The sequence below is a fragment of the Palaemon carinicauda genome, chromosome 27 (assembly GCF_036898095.1).
Source record: "Palaemon carinicauda isolate YSFRI2023 chromosome 27, ASM3689809v2, whole genome shotgun sequence".
In the NCBI taxonomy this organism is placed as follows: domain Eukaryota; kingdom Metazoa; phylum Arthropoda; class Malacostraca; order Decapoda; family Palaemonidae; genus Palaemon; species Palaemon carinicauda.
The window spans coordinates 44,534,532-44,540,039 of record NC_090751.1 but is presented as its reverse complement, the minus strand read 5'-3'; positions in this window follow the sequence as shown (position 1 = coordinate 44,540,039).

The window sequence follows — 5,508 nt, the reverse complement described above, 5'->3', positions numbered from 1 at the left end:
TGTCACTATTGGTACAGAACTAGAGCAGTTGGTCAACAGCTTTCCCCACTCATTGGCCTTCCTCAGTAGAAAACTGTACAAGGTGGAATCAGGCTCCTCAACTTTTGACTACAATTTGCTGGCAGTGCACTTGGCTATCCATCACTTTCGCAACTTCTTCGAAAATACACCATTCGTCATTCGCGCGGACCACATGCCTCTGGTGTACACCTTCACTCAACAGTGCGACACCTAGTCCGCCCATCAATGCCGATATCTCTCTGCCATGGCTGAATAAAACTGCACCCTTCAACACATAAATGGGAAAATGAATCCCATTCCCTATGCCCTGTCAGGAAACAGATTTTACGCCATTCACTTTGAATTAAATTACACCTTGGTAGAAGCCAAACAAAAGATCCAGAGTACCAAGCATATAGGACATCCTACACACACCCCTCCATTGGGAGACGTCCCCCTCGATGACTCCAATGCCAACTTCCTCTGTGACATCCGTACTGGTAGACCACAACCATGGATACCGGCTCCCATGCACTGACATGAGTTCAATTTCATTCACGGCCTTTTACCTACATTCACGACGACGTAGTAGGTCCCCAACCCGCATCACAAGGACATCGTTAACTGTTTACCTTAATCTGATGGCATTCCCATGAAAACTGCAACGTCTGCCTCATGTTTGCCTTAATCTCATCATAGATAGCAAGATTTGATATCCCTGAGCATATTACTTCTCACAGGGGTACCAATTTCACCTCTCAATTGTGGACATCATCACACTACATCAGACATCACTTACAATCCTGCTGCCAATGGAATGACTGAACGTTATCATCACACACTCAAGTATCTTTGATGTCCCACTGCAACGACTCCAACTTGTTTAATCAGCTTCCCTGGGTCCTCCTGGGACTAAGGACCACTTCTAAAGATACCCTGGATGTCTGGGCAGCTGAAATGGTGTATGGCAACATGTTGGTTCCCCGTGCCAAACCAAATTTTTACCATCTGCAACCTCCTCTGACAATCACCAGCTCCTGCGTCACATTGTGGGAAAATTAACTCCATGCCGCCCGACTTACAAGTCCCCAGCTAAACAACACATACCGACAGATTTGCCCTTTACAACGCACTTTTTAATGCACAACGACACTAGCAAGCCTTCGCTAATGCCCCCTTACCCAGGGCCCTTTCCTTGTGCTCGTGATCTGTCCCAATCGTAAAGCTTCTTAATAAACATTTGTGGCAAAGAAGACTGGGTCTCCATTGATTGCCTGAAACCTGTGTATCTCCTGCAAGATGACCTGCCTACAGTACGCCTGTTTTTCATATGAATGTCTTTTTTAGGAGGGGATCCATGTACTGCACGTGTTTCACACACGCTCGTACACTTTAACGCTATTTTCCTTATCTGTATATCTCGCTCTCCCCCTCAATATTAACTGAACCCGTTTAAGCCTGCTTTTACATCAATAGGTATGTTTGAATTTTTGTGACATTCTTGTCCGGAACCTCTCGCTATCTGTTAAAATAGTTGATTGCATTCACCTTACCTCTCAGTTATAACCTAACAGCCCACTCGCACAGATTCTCTCAAAGTTGAGAAGGGTCTTGAATTTTGATCACACAATGGAAGTCTTTAGCGAAAACTACTGAGGTGACAGGACCCATATATAAACAAAAACAAACACACGAGTATATATATATATATATATATATATATATATATATATATATATATATATACATATATATATATATATATATATATATATATATATATATATGCGCATTAATTTATGTGTATAATTGGATGTCATTTTGTATAATAATTTACAAACACATATGCGGCATTCAAAATCTCAAAAACAACTGTACATTTGAATTAACGAGAATATGCCTCCAAGAAATTAACTTTCGCCCGTAAAATTGAAACCTTCTCTATTGCAACAGAAAAGAAAAAGATGTGTGGGGAGGTAGGAAAAAGAAAACATAGATGCTGGCATCTTAACTTTAAGATTAACTCCGAAACTAAAGAGAGAGAGAGAGAGAGAGAGAGAGAGAGAGAGAGAGAGAGAGAGAGAGAGAGAGAGAGACATTTGGAACTCGTGGGGTGTATAATCAAAACATTACAAAAATGCAAGACATGTACTTTGATTCTCTCTCGCTACTTGAGATAAACAAAAGACAAAAGGTTACCCCGCGCATGGGTGAAAAATCCATCATTTTATGTTACTCCAAAGAGACAATACTAAAGATTCAGAATCAAAGGATACACACAAATTCGTCCGGTTTTATCTTAATTAAAATAGAAATGGGATACGAATCTGTGTTGTTGTAAGGATAAGAGAGAATTCACCAACAATAGACCTATTTTTTTTACACGGGGCACTTCTTTTATAAATGGGATATTTACTTGAAAAAATTCTCCTTTTAAAGTTGCGGCGAGGGCCTTGAACTGCAATCAAATAAAATCCGATCGCGTTGTAGACACAATAGATATGACTGAGAAAATATACCATGATAAACTTTTACCCGTTTTGTTAAACAAAGATATGTGAATAAAAGAATAAAAAGATACCCAATACTCTTGCGTAAGCCACTCCCATATATATGAGTACTTTCAAAAGGCGGTCTATGTGAAAATGAAAAACATATACGAGGAAAAATATATATCCAACAACTTGTTCAATGTCAATGTAATTTTACCGGGTGGATTTATAAAGTTTCACCCTTCTATTAACATGTTAACACAGTGTTAAAGTTAGATAGATTTCTATCAAGAACTAAAGAATCTTGAAAAATATTCTAGAACCTTGATTTGACTATAGTGAGAAGCGAGGCGATAGCCTGCACTAATGATGAGCCAAGGGATCAGGGCACAGGGCATTAGTCATTGTTCTCTCCTTGTTTGAGGTACTATGTCATAAAACCATTAGTTATCCGGTCTCCTTTCCTCCAAAGACCCGTCGTTTCCCAGTAGACGAAGTCGGCTTCATCCAGCGAAGGTTTTTAATGGTGGCAAATGATTATTCATCTTTCTCAGATCCAGCAAAGGGAATGTTTCTTCATTCTTGTTCGTTTCTTTATTGTTGTCTTTTCATACAATCTAAAGAGCCTGTTTATAGCTACTTTTTTAGACACCATACATCCAGGCAGTTATATATTTAGTATGTGCTACGACAGAGATTCCACTCGGCACCCCAAGTATTACTTTTACTTTGACTAGTGAATATCACTGCAATTACCAATTATATATCTTTTTCTAATAGTCAAAAGTTTCCAATTATATCCAAAAATGAATCCTCAGGCCAAAAAGAAAATGTGTGACCCAAATCAAGACCCCTTTAATCCTGACGGTGAACTTGAATGTGTTTTACGCCCATTGCTCATCAAGATACCGCGAATGATTCCCTTTAGGTAAACCGCAAACCGATCAATGGCAACGAGACGAGAGCTTAGCAGAAGCAGAAAGAAAGAGAGAAGAATAAAAAGATCTGATGAAAGACATGAGCCTCCAGGGAAGAGGGAGGAAAGAGGGAAGGGGGGTGTGTGAGAGGAGAGCTTCATTCATCTCGCCAGCTCTCTAACCTGCCTCCAGCGATGCCATTCCAATTCCAGCAAACGACTTTGAGTAATGACGTCATTGTCCCGATCCCGAGAAGATCAGGGGAGAAAAAGTCTCCAGTCGAAAGAGTTGCTGTGAAGTGCTCAATGCAATCACATGATGCGGCATATTATCCTTACTCACTCTAGATAAGATTGTTGTCATGGTTAGGTAATCCAAAAGACACAATTAGTTATGAAAATCAATGTTTATCAACTACTAAACCAATAAGATAAACTCATAATCAAATAAACAGAAGACATGATTGATTTCAAACTATCAGTTATTCATTCCTGCACCATATTTGGATACATGAAAGTCATAAGGGCCACCAATTATAAGAATGAATAAAATATTGCAGTATACGGGTATCTTCATATACTAGACAATAATAATCCCAAAACAATTTCTTTATTAACAAAATCACTGTATTATTTTTGACAACATATCGTGTAATATGCTTATTATAAGTTGCAACCAGAGATAACATATCTTACATGGTAATATGAAGATGAGACCATAAAAAAAGAGTAAAAACTCTTTAGATCTACACAAGGGCAATAACAATTTTAAAATTCATGTTATAACATATAACGAAGGCTACAATATTAATTTCGTTTTTAAATGATGCTTGAAAACACAACCATAAACATACATACAGTATACCGCAAAATAAATTGATAAAAAATCTATATCATAATATGTGCATTTTTGGTTACGGTTACCACGGCTACCTCTTTACCAAAGCTTGATAACTTCGATAAAATCTGTTTCTAGCACCAGCAATTTTATCAGATGAAAGACTACCATACTTGTTTCAATTTATTTTATCCGGTGTATATACAGTATATATATATATATATATATATATATATATATATATATATATATATATATATATAGATATAGATATATATTTCATAACACCCAAGTTAATTGCATAAGTACACATCATGCGCAGCTTAAGCTCATTATATTACTCCTACTTTAATCTAACCCAAGTAACTAGTAACTAGGAAGTTGGAGATAAACAGTTAATCTAATATCCCAAAAAAGGCTATCTATACCTAGCAATGAAAATTCTGCATAGCGTAGCAGCAAATAAATAAACACACGCGTAAACAAGGTTTAATCCTTATTTAGCTAAAGTTCACACCGAAGTTAAATTTCTTAGAGATCCTCAACGGAACATATCATTACTGGCAACAACACCTACATATTCACAGAAGAGTGAGCACATCATTATCCAACGACCGAGCTAAATTCAGAAACTACGCGCCAGAAAGCAGGGAAGAGGATTCTTACAACATGATAAATGAATCTGGAAGGTTATATATCTCAGGAGATAAATCGTTACCAGCCACTAATTAGGTTTCAAATTAGCGCGTACGTAAAGAAGCTCAGTCGCTCGGAGGCACTCGGCATGGCGTGTTGATTTGGGAACCTGCCTTACTAAAAAGAGACCAAATGGAAATTGTGTAATTGACCACAACCTCTAAAAATGCGGTGATGTGAGAAAAACAAAAAAACGCTGGCACTTTCCGAAGAATAATTTAGACTGAAGCGATATCTATAGATCGCTGCAGTTCATACATACTGAGTAGATCACGATTAGCATAGCAACAATAATAAGATGCTTGTCAAGATAAAACTTGTTTTTTCCGGAATTTGGTTCAATTGATAACTCACTGGGAAATTACGGAGGCAAGAATGCCAGTGAAGACTATTAGACATGGAAGATGTGCCGGAAAATAAGCTTATTATAATTATCAATTATTATTATTATTATTATTATTATTAATATAAGCCCTGAAGCCCCAACAGGGAAAATAGCCCAGTGAGGAAATGAAACAAGGAAAAATAAAATATTTCAAGAACAGTAACAACATTAAAATAAGAAT